The following is a 20745-nucleotide window of genomic DNA, read 5'->3' as shown; positions in this document are numbered from 1 at the left end:
GCCGGGGCGGAGGGAGAGGGAGACAGAGAATCCTGAGCAGGCTCTGCCCTGTCAGCGTGGAGCCTGATGTGGGGCTCAAACTCAAGAGCCATGAGATCATGACCTGAGCCAGTCAGATGCTTAACCAAGTGAGCCAGCCAGGTGCCCCTCATATTCCTATTCTTAACCAAATGGACGTAAAGCTGTTCTTTCACTTCCCCACGTAGCCTATGCATTATGACTTTGTTCTTTATCCCTTTTTGTCATCTCTTGCAACTCAGGAAGGCCACCTGAAGGCCTTGTGGTCTGGTTAACCATAAAGAAAGGCTGATGTGAGAAACTAGTTCCTTACACTGAGCTCAACAGCTCATAGTAAGAGGAAGACTGTATTACAGTGAAGCATTTATGAGCACAGTCATTTGAAACAGACATGTCTGAGTTTAATACTTGTTCTTTCACTTCACCATGTGATCTTGGGCAAGTTACACCGGTGAGCCCAAGTTTTATCTTCTATAAGATGTGCTTAATAATAGCACCTACCTTGTGAGGTCATTCTTTCAACACATACTTAAAATGGTCCTACTGTGTGCCAGGCACTATTCTTGAAGAAAGGGATTCAGCAGTGGACAAACAAAAATCCCTGTCCTAGAGCTTACATGCTACATTCTAGTGGAAGATGATAGACGACAGAAATAAATAGAATACATATTATGTTAGAAAGAAAAGGGGCTAGGGAGCATTGGGAGAGATGCCGTTTTAGGTGGAATGATCAGGAAAGACTGAGTGAATAGGTAACTTGGTAGATGCAAGATGGGGGCAGGAGGGCCTCTGCGGGCCAGTCTTCCAGGCAGAGGGAACTGCCTGAGCAGAGGCCCCCAGACAGCTGCTTCTGTCTATATGTTTGAAGAACAGCAAGTCTGGCCGAAACCCACTGAGGGTGGGGACAGAAGGGAGGGAAATGAGGTCAGAGAGTAGGAGAGCAGAGGAGTGGCAGGTTCCAACTTGCGTTTGAACAGGATCACTCCCGGGAAACCGGTTAGGAAACAAGTGCAGTGATGGGGGAGAGATGAAGCACACTGTGCCCTTCCCTTGGTCCCTGGCATGAACCAACTCTGGCTAAGAGTGGCCACTGACCCGAAGCCATGCATGCATATCTGGCAAGGGAAGACCTCAGCTTTGTTCTCTTTTCTGCCTCTTTCTCAGCCATCCAGCTACTGCCTGTGCCATTGGCTACCTTAATCACCCTGCTTGTAATCTTCTTCCCCTTTCTTCTCTCTCTGCTTCCTGCTCACTCTGCTGTCTGCCTTTACTTTCTCCTATGAACAGTCTGTTCTCCAGGGCACAGTTTTGGGGAGATTGTTTGCATTTTGGGGAGAGAGCGGCGCACCTCTTGGCCTGTCAGGTCCACAGGGCACATCAGAGGAACAAGGGAACTGAGGTGGGGCAACAGGCACAGAGAGTGTCTAGAGTGATGTCTCTGCCATGCAGGTTGTACTGAAGCCACAGGGAGGGCTTTGTAGCCTGGTCACAGTTCAGCCATGAAAAGAGAAGCCCCTCTCGGTGCTTCAGGCAATTGCTAAAAGGACACCGATGCAGGGAGTTAGAAGCTGACACTACCAGGGCTGGACCAGGAGAGCAAAGATCAAAAGGCCATTTTCAGGAAACCAACAAGTATAGGGACTGTAGGGAAACCACCACCAATAACCCCACAGTCTTCAGCACCAAAGCAAGTGATTCTCAGAGGGAACCTCATTGATACTAGCCACCACCTTGGTGTCACAACACCAGGCGAATTGTCACCATAGGCAACAGGGGTATTCCCAGAAGTCATTCTAACAGTGGGAACACTAGCCATGACATAATCAAGCATCGTGAAATAACTAGACATGACGTAACACAGAAATGTCTGACGATCACATGAATGTATTCCACTAAACCAGACCCAACATGTCCCCAGCCCAACTTTCCCTTATCCAGAACCCCAGGATATCCACAGCCACTCTAATCCCCCTGACAAGGTGACAGAAGGGAATTCAGAGTGGAGAGACACAGGACCTTAACTAACTGTGATTTAAAATATTTCACTTTTGCTAATTTTACCAAACCATCTGGCCCTGTGCATACACACTAGGACCCCTCCCAGGGCTCTCGAGTATGTGCTGTGAGTGAGGGCTCATGAAGCTTTAGCTTCTCGTGGAAAGTCTGTCTCTGCCTGGGACAGAAGCAATTGACCTTCACTGGCCAGAGGGCTGATTCCATCATAGGAAGGGGCTTGGGCCAGTGTGACGTTTCCGTGGGAAACTGTTTGCAGCTGTAATGTTTTACTCAGTTCAGAAGTTACTAATAACACTGCTAGATGATTTGTGAAATTAATACAAATTTGAAATAGTAGAAAATGAGCCCCTGTATGTAGCCTTTACTCTCAGACTTCTGAATTACCCCCCTTCAAGTCAATAGGCCCCGAAGTTGTCTATTCAACAAAAATTTATCGAGGGCATACATACACTGTGTGGGTACTGTGCTAAGTTCACAATGGGGAGGAAAGTAACCATGAACTCTGACTTTAAGGGGCCTTCAGGGAAGAGACAAATAATCAAATAATCAGTCAAGTCAGGGACTAGAGGGGGTCCCACTGAGAATGTGGACAAGCGGTCCTAATCTACCTAGTGCACTAACAGGAAAGACTAAAGGATTCATTCTTTCAGCAAGTGGGGGTGGGGGTGCCTACTCTTTACCCACACAGTGCACAGGGCCAGGATAAGGGTGAGCAAAAGCTGTAGCATCCCTGCCTTTCCAGAACTGTCTCCTGGAGGAAACATTATCACAGAAGCAGATTGCATCTATCTGTCCTGACGACCCAGTGATGGCCTCCATGAAGGGGCAATGCAGGGGCACAAGTGAGCAGTGTTGAGGAGGGCTGGTGCAGCTAGGACAGACTGTCAGGAGGGGCCAGAGAGCACGGAGAACCAGAGGCAGAGCTAACAGACGAGTGGGGAGGCGGCAGAGCTTGTGGGAGTCTCCTAACGAAAGGAGCTGCTGGAACAAAGGCCCAGGGGAAACAAATGTTGGAGGGAGAAAAAGACAAAAAGAGGCCTGCGTGGCTGAGGCAGCTTCAGGGGAGGACGGGAGAGAGTAGGGACACATGCGGCTGGAAAAATGGGAATGGGCTGGTATGCCTAAAACCAACGGGAGCCCCAGAAGTTTCTGAGGAGTGGAGAGACACTGCCCGGTTGGCCTTAAACGGATGGCTCCGGCTGCAGCGAGAATATTGGATTACCAGGGTTGCTTTGGCAGTAGCTGCATCCTAATTGCTTCCCCCTTTCTCACTTTCCTTTCCGGTAGCCACAGAGATTTAAATAAATGCATGCCAGATACTCAGCTAGAAGCACCCGACAATGAAGGGCTGTGTGGCTTGGAGAATAGCACACTGCCTTCAGTCAGGCAGACACGGATTAGATCTTCCCTCCACCTCCAGTAGACTGGTGGCTCCCACTAGGCACTCGCCCTCCCTAAAACCCACTTGCCACCCACTCTGCAAGACGGGAGAACAAATCTACCCCACTGTAGAGTTACTCGGAGTTACTCGGAGTTAACGGAGTTAACGAGCATCAGAAAGGGTGTGTGCAAATTACCTGGCGTTTGGCAGAAATCTGGACACACCAGCTGCCATTGGAAGTAATTGCAATGGATCCACGATCGTCAGAGGAAGATTTCTAACCAAAAGTAATGCTAGCAAAAGCACTGGGAATAGAGTGCAAGCTCTCCTGTTAAAAAATACGTAAATACGTGCAATATTATATATTTATGTAAATAGTACATTTTCACGGACAGCTGTCTGATGGAATCTCCCTAACAACAGTGTTGGGAAACAAGTCTATGTTATTTATGCAATGAAAATATACACACATGTACAATCAAGTTTAAAAGTTTTCTCAACACGTTATATTGGGCCTGACGTGCCTTCTCTTTGGACCTTTCCTGTTTGCAGTTGTCCTGTGGAGACACTGAACTCCTTTGTTAGACTGTGCATCCCCCAGACTGAACAACATTAGCTTCTCAAGAATGATGTTGTTTATTTCTGTTTCTCCAGAGCCTGCTGGAGATCCTGGCACTCAGTAGTAGGAGCTCAGTAACTCCTTGCACAACGGAAAAATAGGTAAAAAACAAATGGATACCTTTATGAATCTGGCAACTAGATTTTATGAACCAAAATCAAGACACATTGTCTCTTCCACAGAATATGAATGTCTTAGAACTTCGCATGGGATTTTTGAACTCCACACCATCCTGGAACATTGAGAATATGTGATGGGCACATACCTCAAATAGCTGAATCGGTTTTAAAAGAGTTATACCAAGTTCCACTGTGGACTGTGTTATACTTATTTTTCAGTATAAAAATTGTTCCAAGTCCTTTGTTCATAGTAGAAGGAACAATCTAGAAGATTTAAAGGCTTTCTGTTTAACTGTTGACACAAGGACTCAGGATCAGCTTTTCTCTTATCTCACTCACTGTAATTAATTAGCTGCCCCGAGGAGACCTTTACTGGCACAAAAAGAGCGAGTGAGACAGCCATACATTTTGTTTGTTAAGCACAGCTGAGCCTAGCTCAACAGAGTGTCGATTCAAAAGAGGGAGATAAAATATGCAGCAAAGTTGGGGACAGGGAACAAAGAATCCAGTATGACAATTGAAAGGAGAGCTAAACAAGCATTCAGAGTACCATCAGGAAGGTAAAAAGCCTTGAGAGTCTACAAAAAGATAAACTGGAGGGGCAAGGCTGAGAGGCGCTGGAAGGACCAATTTAAAATCAATGAAGAAATGTAAGACTTTGTGTTTAAAGGAATATTTTTCCAGGTCAGGTTTATTGAAGTATAACTTACATACTACAAAATTTACCCTCTCAACGTAGAGTTCTATGAGTTTTAAACATCACACACAGTGTGTAGTTACCGCCATCATCAAGGTATAGAATAATTCACCATCCCCAAATTCCCACTTGGCCCTTTGTCATCGACCCCTCCCTCACCCTTAGCTCCTGGCAACCACTGTTCCATTTGCCCGCTTTAAAGGAATTTAATTTATTTTTATTTTTTTAATGTTTATTTATTTTTGAGAGGGGGAGGGGCAGAGAACGAGGGAGACAGAGGATCTGAAGTGGGCTAACAGCAGAGAGCCTGATGTGGGGCTTGAACCTGTGAACCGAGAGATCACGACCTGAGCCAAAGTTAGATGCTTAACCAACTGAGCCACCCAGGTGCCCCCTGCTTTGAAGGAATTTAACAACAGGACTTAAAATGGGGGAGAAAAGGAACTGGGATTTTTTTCCCTGTCACCCACTCACTTCCTACACCTTTCAGTAGCATCATTTTTAATAGCTTGTTTGGGAAGGAAGTTTATTATCCCTATTTCCCAGATGGAAGATGACACTCAAAAAAAAAAAAAAATGTCAAGCTGATAAAAGAGCAAAAGTTCAAAATCAGAGTTGACCAAAACCATCAGCATCGTTTATCTCTCCGTGTTAGATTATAGATGATTTGTCCTTTCTTTCTTTTTTTTTTTTTTTTTTTTTAAAATTTTTTTTTTTTCAACGTTTTTATTTATTTATGGGACAGACAGAGACAGAGCATGAACGGGGGAGGGGCAGAGAGAGAGGGAGACACAGAATCGGAAACAGGCTCCAGGCTCTGAGCCATCAGCCCAGAGCCTGATGCGGGGCTCGAACTCACGGACCGTGAGATCGTGACCTGGCTGAAGTCGGACGCTTAACCGACTGCGCCACCCAGGCGCCCCCCTTTCTTTCTTATATGTTATTTGTATTACCAAAGTTTTTCACAATAAGCTTATGCTACTTTTAAAACCAGAAAAAAATACTTTTACAAATAAATATATAAATATATACTATATGCAAGGTCTGATTCCAAAGCCTATTCTCTTAGCTAAACAAAGCAAGGAAAGCAGGGGAAATAGTTTGGAAGGGAATAAAGGAAAGGCTTCTCTGGGCCTCAGGCGCCCATTCAGAAAGGGGGAACCAGAATCGACTTGACCCTCAAATACCAGAGCACAGCTTTGCTCTGTCTCTAGATCTCACCACAGTCTAACATCTCCACCGTCGAAAAGTTCTCCAGCACAAATGCCCTTCCAAAGTGCTGAAGAGCAGTCCTGGAAGCCAATAAAAATCCACTGAGACCACTCCAGACCCAGCAGACAATCCTAAGCATCTTCCTGTCTCAGGTAAGAACGATTAACCATCATGGGCAAGTGGGTGTAAGCAGGAGCCCTTTCACCACTTTTGGGGAGGTAGGAAGGTAAATATCAAGACCAGGCTAAAGGGAGCACAGGGCACCTTTTATTGGAGAGATAGGGGACATATTTAAATATGACTATGTCAGGGGAATATTACCCATCACAGTGCCACACGGGACTCATGAAGGCCTTCTCTGATCTTTATGCAGAAACTTTTATTGCTTGTTCCAAAAAAATATTTAAATTTTTTAATGTTTATTTATTTATTTTGGGAGAGAGAGAGAGAGAGAGAGAGAATGTGCAAGCAGAGGACGGGCAGAGAGAGAGAGAGGGTGAGAGAGAATCCCAAGCAGGCTCCATGCTGTCAGTGCAGAGCCCGATGCAAGACTCCATCTCACAAGCCATGTGATCATGACCTGCGCTGAAATCATGAGTCGGATGCTTCACCAACTGAGCCACCCAGGTGCCCCCCAAAATATGTAATGGGTCTTTCAAAGGTGTACATAATACAAAAAAAAATTCATGTTAACTATACAGGAATTAACATTAAATTGAACTAAATTAAATTAAATTATTAAAAAAAAATAAAAATAAAATAAAATAAAATAAAATAAAAAATATAACAAGAAAAAAATAGTTTACATACAGAACTGGGTACCCAAACGGAAACACAATGAACCTTGGCTCCTTCCATGATTCACAATTAATTCAAGAGGGATCACAGAGCTAAATGTAAGAGTGAAAACTAAAACTTTTGGAAGAAAAAACAGGAGAATATCTTCACAAGTTGTGATAAGCATAGGTTTCTTAGACAAGATATGAAAAGCAATAACTATTTAAAAATCGGTAAGTCAGATAATACCAAAATTTAAAACTTTTGCTCTTAAATAGTGTTAATTAAAGTGTTAAAGTAGCAACCCACATGTTGATGTAAAATATTTATAAAAACATATATCTGACAAGTGTACCTGGGTGACTCTGTTGGTTGAGCGCCCGACTTCAGCTCAGGTCGTGATCTCGAGGTTTGTAAGTTTGAGGCCCGAGTTGGGCTCTGTGCTGGCGGTGCGGAGCCTGCTTGGAATTCTCTCTCCTCCCCACTGTGCTCTTCTTTCTCAAAATAAATAAATAAACTTAAAAAAAAAACATGTATCTATCTGACAAAGAATTAGTACTGGACTATGTAAAGAACTATACCTCAAAAATAAAATTAAATAAATAAATAAACAAACAAACAACTCAATTTGGATTGACTTGAATAGACACTTCACAAGGGAAGATACATTAATGGCTCAAAGGCAGTTTAAAAGATTCTCAATATCATTACCCACCGTGGAAATTAAATTAAAGAAATTAAACAACTTAAAGACACAGTGAAATACCACTACTCACATGAAGGGCTAAAATAAAAATGACTGACAACACTGAATGTTGGGAGAACATAAAACAACCCCAATTCTCAAATGCTGTTGATGATACAACCACTTTAGGAAATGGTCTGACCGTTTACTTATGAAACTAAATATGCATCTACCCTTCGACCCAGCAATTCCATTCCTAGGTATGTGGCCAAGAGTTATAAAAGCATTTCTACAAAGAGACTTGTACAAAAACATTCATAGGAGCTTTAATTGCCAACCGGACTGAGGTATATTCACACAATGGAATACCAATCAGCAAGATAAAGAAACAAATTCTGACATACATAATAGTGCGGATGAATCTTTGAAACATTGTGCTGGGCGCCTGGGTGGCTCAGTCGGTTAAGCGTCTGACTTCAGCTCAGGTCACGATTTCGGGGTCCGTGAGTTCAAGCCCCGCGTTGGGTTCTGGGCTGATGGCTCAGAGCCTGGAGCCTGTTTCAGATTCTGTGTCTCCCTCTCTCTCTGCCCCTCCCCCGTTCATGCTGTGTCTCTCTCTGTCTCAAAAATAAATAAACGCTAAAAAAAAAAAAAACAAAAATTTGAAACATTGTGCTGAGCAGAAGAAGACTTATATAAGAGCACCTACTGTGTGATCCCACTTATATGAAGTTGTAAAACAGGTAAAACTAATCTAGGGTGGGAAAAATCTTAGAACAGTGGCTGCCTCTGAGGTTGTGGGATGAAAGAAGGAACGTAGTGAACTTGATGGCCTGATGGGAATATTCTGGTATCTTGATAAGAATTTGTATTATACAAGTATGCATGGTGGACTTGAGGTGAGTGCACTTTGTTTTATGTAAATTTTAACTTAATAAAAACAAAAAGAAGCATAACCAAATATTGAGCTTTAGTGAATGATATGCGTACTAAAATATTTGGGAGTAAAGTGCATAGTTGTTTGCAATTTACTTTGAAAAAATGTAAGAGGGATGGCTACGTGGGGGATATGTGATAAGGCAAGGACAATAAAAAGTTCATTGAGGAATCCAGACGCTGTGTATATGGATTTTAATGGTAACATTCTTTCATCTCTCCTAGATATTTGAAAATTTTTATAATAAAGTTTTGGAAAAAAATAGATTAGCATTTGGGAGCAAGGAAAAATGAGGGTCAGACAAAAAGGGTGAAACTCAAGTTAAAACCTCGTAAAGAGCCGGAGATCTGTCTTTGACCTTCCTAAGAACCAAGGCAAAAGAAAGAGGGGGAGGACAGAGAGAAAGAGGAAGAGGGAAAAGGAAGGAGGGAAGGGACAGAGAGAGAGAGAGAAAACAGTCAGCTACATGATTAGTAACGCCCATATGATTTTTTTAATCCATTTTAGTATAGCACCACTTTTCCTGAAGCAAGTTTTCATATGCAATGTGGTTACTGAGGTAATTAGGTAGTATAAGGATGTGACTCAGAGACTTCTTAAAGAAGCAAAAAGCTCATTTCTCTCCCATATAATAGTCTATAGGTAGTGTTCTGGAACACTGCTCAAGGCGGAGCAGGTGATTGGAGCACTGAAATTCTGTAACATAGAAAATGGCCGCAATGATTTTATCCAGGAAAAAAAAAAAGTGTATCCAAAGATGTCAAAACACTTGAAAATCTCTAAGAAATATTCTTACACTTACCTCATTGATCTACTTCAATGTATCCTGCTAAATCCATTTTTCTCTGAACATGTACCATATGCTACATACCATAGGGAATGATAATAATAACTTTCCTGTGCCATGTTTCAACAATTCTAAGATGCATAAATTTTCCCACATTTTGGCATCTCTGAAATCAGGATGGGTTGTAATCAATGTCATGTTGTACTTGGTGGCATTTTTTTCTTTCTTAATGGAACCCAAAATAATAGTGTTTCTTCAATCGGTGGTGTATGTTAGATTTAACAAAACACAGTGTCTGGTGCTTCATGGTTGAAAATACTTTCATCTTATTTTGGTGAGATGGGTAGTCATTTCTATTCCAAATATGGAAGTTGAGATTCAGAAAGTTTAAATGACCTATCCAAGGTCCTCGGCTGGACTATGATGAAGCCTTACCTCTAATTTGAGATCTCTAAGTTTGAAATATTCTGTTTTCTCCCAATATCATGCAAAATATTTAGAGAATAAAAACTCCATGGAAACAGGGAATTTGTTTTATTCGTTACTCTAGCATCAGAGTACAAAACATTGTTTGGCACATAGTATTTAATAAGTGTTTGTTGAATAAGCTAATATTCAATCAACGAAGGGAATGAATGGTCACAAGGGAAAGAGCCTGTGGGCTGTATGTAATGGGCTGGGAAGTTTATATGGAGGGTCACTACCCTGCCATCTTTCCTCCACTTTGATGTACTTCTCATCCATCATTCAAATAGTACTCACTTCATGATGCCTTCCGCAGGTTAAGCTAAGTATATTTGGTCCCCAATAACCTGAGAAGCAACCCAGCATTGGGCAAACTGTATGGATTTTTGCATGAGAAAAATCTGGTTTTAAATTCCTTCTGATTTTTAACCACCCTTTAGCATTAAATCTCAGGAGATTACTTAACTTTTTTGAGCTTCAGTTTTCTTATCTGCAAAATTGGGAATAATAGAACCTTCCAGACTGCCTCACTGTGAGGCTGCAATGACCCCAGATATATGAATGTACCTTACATGTAATAGGGGCTCAATCATATTGATTCTCTTTCCTAAAACATGCTCCATTTGAACTTGGTAAGCACTTCCATTTTTGCACTTCACATTTTTTCCCCACAAGATTGTAGGTTACTAAAAGAACCCCATTTGGCTCATACCCACCTCTTTGGAGCCCTAGGAGGTGACAGACACATGCTAAATACCCTCAAATATTTTCAAAGTTCCTTAGTTCACTTATTTAGTCTATAAATATTTACTGTGTGCCTGTTATGTGCCAGTCTTTGCTCTAGTTGCTGAAGCTACAACAGTGAACAAAACTAACAAAAATCCCCGCCGCTGTGGGGGCAGATGGACAATACGTGAATAAATAATGTACGGTAGTAAGTGCTATAGAGAAAAAGAAAGCAGGGATTGGGAATTCGACTTCGGGGGGGAGGGGTTGACTCATAATATTAACTTGAGTGTTAAGCCTTACGTGTGGTGATGCTGGAATAGAGACTTCAGGAAAACGAGGGGGAAATCGCAGAGATTTCTGGCTTGAATTTGAAGAGCAATATAAATATATACAGGAAAAATAAATAGGAAGAAGTAGACAACACATTCTAGAATGTGGGAACATTTAACCCAAAACTTGATAGAATCAAGTAGAAGACTTCCTTGAACAATATCAAATTGATCAGTCTAACCAGACTATCAGGAAAAGAATTTGTATTTTATGTTACAGACAATGGTGAACTACTGAAGGCTTTTTTTTTTAATGTTTATTTATTTTTGAGAGAGAGAGAGAGAGAGAGAGAAGGAGAGAGACAGAGCATGTGCAGGGGAAGGGCAGAGAGAGAGGGAAACACAGAATCTGAAGCAGGGTCCAGGCTCTGAGCTGTCAGCATAGAGCCTGTCGTGGGGATCAAACCCCAAAACCACAAGACCATGACCTGAGCCGAAGTTGGACACTCAACCAACTGAGCCACCCAGGCACCCCCCACCAAAGGCTTTTGAGCAAGTAAGTGTGAAAGGATCAAAATAGCACCACAGGAAGCTTCATCAGGTAGACAACCCATGCAGCAAATATTAAAGGGAAGAGATAGCAGTTCCATCTCTGACATCTTGAGTTTGACTTTACAGTGGGTTTTCAAACAGAATATGCTCAGTGAAGAGTTGGAAATGTAGGTCTGGAGTTAAGAGTGAGGTGAGGGCTTGAGATTTGAGACATGGAGCCGTCTAAACCACGACAGCTGATTGTCATCATCTCCCAAGAGTCCCGGACTCCGTCTGTAAGCAACAAACAGATCTTGTTTGAATTTTACTCCTGGCCTGAAAATGAGTAGAACATTCCTCTTTGGAATTTTCCAAGTTTGGCCGAGGCTAGACAATCAGAGTCAGCGGTAATGAGAATGATATGCAGGACCTGACGGGGAGACGTGCCAGCAAATTAAGTAGGAAAAAAAACCCTGAAAGGTGGGGCACAACGTGCCTTAGGGAGCTCAGACTCTCGAGAAATCTGGAAGAACATATATCATGCCAGATGCTTCGGCCTTATGGGAGGGCTTTTGTTTAAAGTCGTGTGATGTGAAATGATTTAGACACCCTTCAATAAAGCAACATACCTATGATTCATCCTGTCTGAAAAACATACAGGCCTTCACATTGGACTTTTCAATACAACACCGATTGGAAATAACAAAAGTAACCTCTTTGCCATTTGGAATAACGCACCTACCAGTGAGCCGGAGGGAGGGTCTGTGGAACCCGAGGAGTGGGGTTTGTAAACCGCAGGGAGAAAAGTTGCAAGAAGCAGTTGCAGCTTTGTATGATTCTTGAGTCCTCCTGATGTGCTCATGGCTGTGTGACAGTGGAAATCTACCACGGAGAAAAGAGAAAAGAAAACATTATCAAAATAAGCTTGGTTCTCACCGAAGAAAGCAAAGGGCTGCCATCGAGCATGGAATCCTGCTCAAGTGCACTGCGTGCCTGTCATTAGCCATTGGCTTCCAAGAAGAAAAGAGACCAAAGAGATACAAAGAGAGGGCCTTCTTTTCTTGAAATGCATTATCTTAGCCCAGGAATCTGTAAGTATGTTGCTTACATAACCCCCAAAAGAATTGTTTAAAACTGTGTGGCTTCCTGCATATTTTCAGTTGTCATCCAAAATTTTTTTCATAATATGATGATGATAGATTGTAACTGGGAGAAAGATTTCATGACACTATTTGATAAAATAGGTTTTACTCCCCGATGAACGAAATACCCCAACTCTTAAAGAAATCATGTAAAAATTTTATAAATCAGTTTCCTCCAACGTGTCTCTAAAAATTTGCTTGTCTTATAAGGACATTTTAGCTAACTTTAGGAGACTCGGTGTCATTAGCACACAGCGTTCCAAATCCAAATCCAACACTGGATTTGGAAGCTGTTCCAAATCCAGAACTTCCCCACAAAGGCCAGTTACTCCACTTCCAATGCCCAACTTCACCCTTAACAGAAATATGTATAAGACAGACAAAGATGGAAAGCCCTGTGCATATAGAAAACTTGATCAATAATGAAGATACCTTGAGGTACCTGGGTGGCTCAGTTGGTTAAGCGACCAACTCTTGATTTGGGCTCAGGTCATGATTTCACAGTTCGTGAGGTCTAGCCCCGTGTCAGGCTCTGCACTGACAGCACAGAGCCTGCTTGGGATTCTCTCTCTCCCTCTCTCTCCCCTCATGCACTCTCTCTCTCAGAATAAATAAATAAACATTAAAAAATAATAAAGATATGTTCACCAAGCCAATATTTCTTTCCTGTTTTTTACTTTTATATGCATCTACAAAAAATAAGACCATTTTCCTGCACAGGCAAAGTAACACCATTAACACCTAACGAGAGTGTTCAGTCCATATTAAAATTTCTCACGTGCCTCCCAAATGTCCTTCACGGCTGATTTATCCAACCCAGGATTAAATTCTGGACTATATATTGCATCTGATTGTTACATCCCTTGTCTCTTTTATTTTTTTTCCAAATTTTTATTTATTTATTTTATGAGAGGTGAGGGGGTAGAGGCAGAGAGAGAGGGAGGGAATCCCAAGCAGGCTCCATGCTAACAGAGCCCAATGTGGGGCTCGATCTCATGAACGGTGAGATCATGACTGAGCTGAAATCAAGAATTGGATACTTAGGAGGCACCTGGGTGGCTCAGTCAGTTAGGCAACCGACTTCAGCTTAGGTCATGATCTTGCGGTTCATGAGTTCAAGCCCCCATCGGACTCTGTGCTACAGCTCAGAGTCTGGAGCCTGCTTCAGATTCTGTGTCTCCCTCTCTCTCTGCCCCTTCCTTGCTCACTCTCTCTCTCTCTCTCTCTCTATCATAAACAAACAAACAAACAAACAAACATACATTTAGAAAAAAAAAGAATTGGATTCTTAACCAACAAAGCCAGTCTTGTCTCTTTTAATAGAACATGCATTTTAATGGAGGGATATTTTCCCCAAGGGAATGAAAATTGATTCTTGGAGGATGAAAAAAATCTTAGTCTTTTTATATACAAAGTACAGATATACATATAGTACATAAACATATACCCAGTATACCTATGATGTTAACTTTTCATGGTGGGGGGGGGGACAATTAAGAAAAAATGTCTAAAAAGCTTGGGGTGGAAAAGGAGATGAGTGATAATAAAAAAAAAAAGGTTGAGAAATGCTGATCTAGAACAATCCTTATTGCGTTGCACTGACAGATTGATGAGGTCCCCAAGCCAATATTTCAGTGTACTCCCTTGTTTGGTTCATAAGGGAGGTTTTTACAGCCCAAGGGAACGCCCCATTGTAAGATTTGGGACGTGTGATGTGGCAGGTCTGAAAATGTGCTGCTTGGACACCCCCTTCAAGAAAGAACTCACTGTCCAACTGGGAGGAATGTGGCCAGCTGAGACTCCGCAGAGTCTCGCTCAACTTTCCAGAGGAGGTCACACCCTTCTCCAGACAAATCGCAGCCAATGAAGGAGCAAGGCTGTTGTACAAAGGCTCTGCCATTTTCATCCAATACAAGAACTTCTAAGAGCCAGTCTTGGCTCTGAAGCTCCCCCATTGATCTAACAGAGACATTGCGGGATCTATATTACCGTCTGGCAACTCCAGCTGCCCAACCCTGCTTTCTCCCTTTTTCTTTCACTAATATCACACCCCCAATAAACCATTTGTACTCATGACTCTCGGCATCTTCTCCCTGGAAAACCAAACTGGCTTAAAACCTACTTTGCAGGATTCTGTGAGGGTTATAGTATGATAGCATACACAAAGCCCGCATATACAGAGCCAGCATACCATGTCTAATAAATGGCAGCTATTCTTTCAAAGATGTCTTAGATCTTCCAGATTAATAATAGCACGTTGACACTTTAGGTCTGTTGACTCTTTGGAAGATCACAAAAACCTAAATCTCCTTGAGCCAGGGTTAGAATTCACAGAATCATCAGTTTATTTCTCCTAAAACTAGAGTGCTCATGTCCTTGACTTGCAAGAGTACGAGAGAAAAACCAGATCATCCCGATCAGTCAGTGTCCTATTGAAGAATGCCATCAATAGCTGCAGGCAAAGGCAGGAGTCAATAGGAAACCGTGTTCCATGTTGCTGTTGCAATTCAATATTTCCTGAAGGCATATCCCTCCTTCATGCCTCAGAGAGTTGAAGTCAACCCCGGAATCATGGCGGCAAGGAAAATTGTGAACGGTGGGAAAAGGTTACTCTGTCCTGCCACAATTTGATTCTCTCCACCCACTGCTCTTTTGTAGCGATATATGACTTAAGGATCACAAACACACTTCTTGGTCAAAGTGTACTTAGTCCTGAATTAGTCAAGACTGTGTGGTTGCAAGAAACCCGAAACTCAAGTCAAACTAGCTATAAACAAACAAACAAACAAACAAACAAACAAGTAAATAAGGATAAAAGAAAAAAGAAGGAGGGTGGAAGGAATGAGTAGGTTGGTTGCTTGTTGGTTTACTATTTATTTACTTCCTGCAGTGGGAAGCCCAGTCCTCAGGAGATATCAGGGACCTAGCAATACGGTCAGATCTCTCTCTCTCTCTCTCTCTCTCTCTCTCTTCTCTTTTCATCTCTCTGCTCTGTTTCCTTTCTCTGCTACTGCACATGGGTTTGCTCTACCTTGCTGCAGAGAGGAAACGGAGCGTGGTTCAGGCAGTTTTTGGTTCTATCATCTCAGTCTAGGGACCCCAGCTCCTTCCCGCAAAGCCTGATTAAAGGCGCCAGGGAGAGACTAACTGGCTCAGCCCAATGCACGAACACATTTCTAGCCAATTGCTACGGCCACATAGATGAAGACTACGGTTGGCCACGTCTGGATCTCATGTTCATCTCTGTAGTCCGAAGACTGGTTTGGCAGCCCGTTAAAACTACAAGAAGGGGTGGATATTCTTACCCCAAATGAGATAAGGCATTGTACTGGAAGAAGATGGGGGAAGGGATGCTAACAGGCACAGGGGACAGGTGTCCATTACAGATCTTTTATGTCTCAAGGTCTTGTTCTGTTTTTCAACAAAAGTCTCTGAAAACAGAGAAGACTTTTATAATTGCAAAGCAAAAATTTTGTTGGCCGAAAGAGGAGACTATGTGCAGAAGACAAGAAATGGGTGAGTAAGGCTATCACTAAAACTCTTGGGAAGAGTGCATCATCTCTTTGTGACTTCAGGTATTTGCTCTCTGGGAGTGTCACTGTCATGTCTACTTCTACCAGCCTCCAATTCCAGTCTCTAACCCTCAGGGGATAAAAGCAGCATCGGTCTTACAGGGCTTCTGTGAGAATTATAGGAGCTGATGCCAGCAAAACATCCAGCTCAAAGTCTGAGGCATACACATCTATCTTAGAAGTAAAAATACAATTTGGGGGCACCTGGGTAGCTCAATCAGTTAAGGATCTCACTCTTGATTTGGGGTCAGGTCATGATCTCACAGTTTCTGAGTTTGAGCCCTGGGTCGGGCTCCGTGCTGAGAGTGCTGACAGTGTGGAGCCTGCTTGGGATTCTTTCTCTCCCTCTCTCTCTGACCCTCCCCTACTCTCTCTCTCTCTCTCTCTCTCTCTCTCAAAATAAATAAGTAAACATTTTAAAATATTTTTAAAAATACAGTCTGTGTATATTCATGTAGCACCCATATTCCCCCTACATACTGAGAGGGCTTTTTGCTGCAAATACCTGCAACTCTCTGCTTAGGCCCAGAAAGACCCATTCAGAGAGTTAATGCCCCCAAATCAACTCTCAACTGACAAGAATTAGTGGACAAATGCTCTAGCTTCCTTATCCCTCTGTGGGACAGCTCTGAGTTACCCAGCATGACTGCATTCCAACAGGCTCCTTTGAGAACATGCCCTTTTTTTGGCTTCCTTTCCTTCCCTGCCTTACTACTTCTGTTCCCCTGTCAGTGTTTCCTGAAATCACCTCCTTGCACGTGAATCCTTGTCCCAAGACCTGCCTCTGGGGAACCTAAACTGGTACAATAAATTTGAAAGAAAAAAAGAAATATATATATATATATATGAAAGAAAATGCATTGGAATGTTCACCATCATTATCCCATGACGGGCAGGATAGTAAATGATTTTCCTGTTTGTTATCTATATTGAAAACATGTTTCACAAACGTGAACATGGATAGCAACTAAATGTTATCGAAACAGTCTAAAGTCTTAAGCCTGGTTTTCAGTGTGTGTGTGCACTTCTTCCTATTTAATTGACATCATCAGTTCTTTCCATCCCCCGTTATTTTAAAGACACACATAAACGGCTTCTTTGGTATGAGTCTCTCCACTTTCCAGAAAATTTGCATCAGCAGCAAAACTATTTCCAACACAAAAACAATGCTGGACCAATTTAAGATAAAATACTCCCTCTCCCCACCCCCCCAAAATTATTTAAGATAATATCTGAGCTGCATCTGCTGTTTCAGTCTTTAACAAAGTGTCTTTTTTACGGGACAGCGGCAATGGGGGGAGTAAAGGGAAGAAACAGAAGCTGGCTCTCATGCACTCATTCCACCACCCATAAATGATCTTTTCATGAGGACACGGCCGATAAGGAGAGAAGGAAAGACAAAAAGCATTCTTGACTTAGGAATGGAATAGCAGCTCCCCCTCTGTGTCTGATTCAGTTACTCAGAATGGCTTTCTTATGGCTGTGCCTCTTGTGAATTATGAGTCTCTCTCTCTCTCTTTCTCCCCCCCACCCCACGGTTCATATTAAAGACAAGACGCAGCTGCCAGGGACTCTGGAGATTTCTCAGCAGTCTACTATGGTGAAATGAAATACCATGTTATGCTGGAAAACTCACCAGTGCTTTCTTCACATGGGCTGTACTATCTCATGGCCAGGATAAAGGATCCCAGGCCTGGACAGTTACTGCTTCTCCTGAGATCTGTCATGTCGTCTTCTAGACAGCCCTCAATCTTTTTGCATTCCAGCTTCCCAGCATGCTACTGATAATTATTTTCTAAAGCAATTGTATATGTTTGTACGACACATGTATACTCCACCCTGTTGAAATACTGTCCTGAAGGTGGGCATTTGGTTACCATTAGAACAACTATTTTACTTCCAAGGAGAAGAGAGGCTCCGTGGCCCTGTTGCCACAGATGATGTGGGACATTGGCAGGCTGGGGATCTTCTCTATTTGCATCTTTTGTGTCGTTACTACCAGAAGGATTGCATTACATAAATGGGCTGAGGTTTACGCATAATGATTGGTTGAATTGCTTCTGATGTTGCAATCTCAGCTTTATCTGCCCCAGAGGAAAATGGAGCCAGCTAAACTAGGTCTGTAACCCTGAGTGGAGATTTGGAGGATACCAGTGAAACGTTGGGAAAGTATCACATTGGAGACTATCTCTAGTGAAACAGTTTAAACCTTATTAGAGACTGAGGCTAAAAGTAAACACGATGCCTCATCCTCATATCCTGATTTCAATCTTGAAATAACAGGATAGGCTACAAAGCCCAGCAAAAGCTTGAATGAGCCTATAGTAAAAAAAGAAGAAAGAATGTGAGACATTACTGAATTCTGGCTGATAACAGTAGCTCTCCAAGGGTCAACACACTGCCTTCTCTACACACTCTTTTCTTCCTCTCCCATTTCGCTCCAGTTGCTGGCTAGCAAATAGGAACAATGAAGATTCCCCCTTTCTGTTGGATATACCTTGTATTCAGAAGTCCTCACTAGACTAAAGTCAGATACTAAGAACTGAATTTCTTTCTGGGGCGCCTAGGTGGATCAGTCGATTAAGCATCCAACTCTTGATTTCAGCTCAGGTCGTGATCTCATAGTTCATGGGATTGAGCCCCATGTCAGGCTCTAAGCTGTCAGCATGGGGATTCTCTCTCTCTCTCTCCCTCTCTATCTGTCCCTGCCCTCTCTCTTTCACAGTTAATAAATATATATTTTTTAAGTTTTGAATTTCTTTCTGACCTCTCTGTGGGGTGTACCTAGGAGAATAGGTAAGGATCCAATTCGTGATAAGAATGTTCATTTATATATTCAATCAGACAAACAGGTCCCTTTGGGAGCACACAAATACAATCTGAAAGTAGTTTAATTTACCAACTGAGGGGCAGAGGTGAAGTCTTCCCTGTTGTTTTTTTATCTTTTTTGTAATAGGTGATCCATAGATATAGTTGAGTTGAATCATTAAATTGAAATATCTATGCCCATTTGCAAGAACATAATCTGAAAGGAAATGATCAAATGTAATGAATACCTGAACTATACTTTGAATCCCTTCTCTGCTTTTCAATTGTGAGATGAAAATGCTTTCCAATTAAAATTCCAAGTATAAGTTGTTAATTTTTACCAGTCATAACAGTCACTGCTGGAAAGGAGTAACAATCAGTGTCCTTCCATTTTACAGATGTGAGAACTGAAGAAGAGGTTATGAGTCAATGAGTCAGAGTCAGAATAGCATGATGTGAAATTAGAACAGAGGAGACAGGAATGCAGCCCAGAATCTACTTTGGGACTCCCAAAGAGAGGAGGCAGATCCCTGGAGTTGGTCAGAACAAGGACTCTGTTTAGTTCCCCCACTATGTGCCCCGCCCCCATCCCGCATGCTCCAGTGCCTACCTTACTCAGTGCTCATCTTGACCCTCGTGAATCTGGTTGAATGAAAAGAATGAATGAATGACGACTTGTGACTTCCATTTTGATGTTTGAACTATTAGTTCAGTATTTCTTCAAATGGTGTGGCCGACCCCTTTAGAAGAGAAAAAAAGTCCCCTGCATCACTTACTTGCAATTGTTCTTGAAAAAACAGCAGTATGAATCTCTCCAGGTTGACGGGAGACTATATGTGTTTGGTTCTAGTGGTATCCTTTTCTAAATAAACAAATACCTGAGCAAATAAATAAACACAAGCGCCATATCTGAGGAGGGGTCTTCAATATGTTATAAAGTAAGAAAGCTATAAAACAGTACATCCCCAGACTACCTGCATTAAATGCATTAAATGATCATCTTCAACGCATTATCTTGGGGGTGCCTGGATGGCTCAGTCGGTTAAGCGTCCAACTCTTGGTTTTGGCTCAGATCATGATCTCACAGCTTTGTGAGTTTGAGCCCCTCTTGGGATTCTCTCTTTGCCCCTCCCCTACTTGCGCCGTCTTTGTCTCTCTCAAAATAAACAAATAAACTTTTCAAAAATTGCATTATTTTGTCTGATCCTCGTAGAAACCTTCTGAGGTTGGTGGTCTTTTTTTGTTCCTTTTTATAAGTAAGAAAATTGAAAGAAGTTAGGTAACTTGCCCAGAATCACACAGCTTGCAAAGGAGGATTTAAAACCAATTCTGTTTGAATCCACAGCCTGGCATCTTCCTACTTCTCTCTGGTTCTTGCTCTTACTTTGACTACTTGACTCCTCTCCTCCTTCTCTTTCTTCTCTTTTTTTTCTCTCCCTCTCCCTCTCTCCCCCTCTCTCTCTGTCTCTGTTTCTGTACGTCTCTTTTCTAGCACATACGTTTGTCTATGCATAGCTTTCTTCACACTCGCCAAGAAGCCCGTAATTCAGGGACGTGTCATTGCCAGAGTGCCTTGCCAGTCCGCAATTTAAAGGCCAAGCAGGATGTCTGATATTCCATCCACCAGGCCACTGCCTAAGGTCACTGCCCAGCTGCTGAACACATCCCAGACTCACAGACTCCACCTGGCCTGGGGCCGTCCATACATTTTGTACTTGGATTTGAAAGTGACAATTATTCATTTTAGAAGCGGTGTTTAGAAGTGGCTGTCACTTCAACTTTGTCGACACGTTTGTATAAACATGTGCTAGCCATATAGATAATTTGCATCAGAGATTTTCTTGGGTTCTTCTGTAGAAACACTCTTCATGCTCCAGAAATTGTGAAGATCAAAAGATTATCCAAGCAGTGATGATACTTCTTCTTTTGATTCAACACATATATACATATTTCTAATAGCTTGCATTTTGAGTAATGACTC

General features: G+C 42.3%; 1 long non-coding RNA gene across 1 annotated transcript; it reads right to left on the bottom strand.

The window, feature by feature from the left end:
- Positions 1-11048: 11048 nt before the first annotated feature.
- Positions 11049-12307, bottom strand: LOC147583129 (uncharacterized). The gene is made up of 2 exons (XR_015242854.1): positions 11985-12307; positions 11049-11536 (listed from the first exon to the last, which is right to left on the bottom strand). It is a non-coding gene; the product is annotated as an uncharacterized LOC147583129 (long non-coding RNA).
- Between the last annotated feature and the right edge of the window lie 8438 nt (positions 12308-20745).

Source organism: Puma concolor, chromosome A2, assembly GCF_028749965.1.
Source record: "Puma concolor isolate L17-30 chromosome A2, mPumCon1.1.hap2, whole genome shotgun sequence".
NCBI classification, from domain to species: domain Eukaryota; kingdom Metazoa; phylum Chordata; class Mammalia; order Carnivora; family Felidae; genus Puma; species Puma concolor.
Note: the sequence above shows the minus strand (reverse complement) of the source record. Positions and strands in the feature narration are given on the sequence as shown.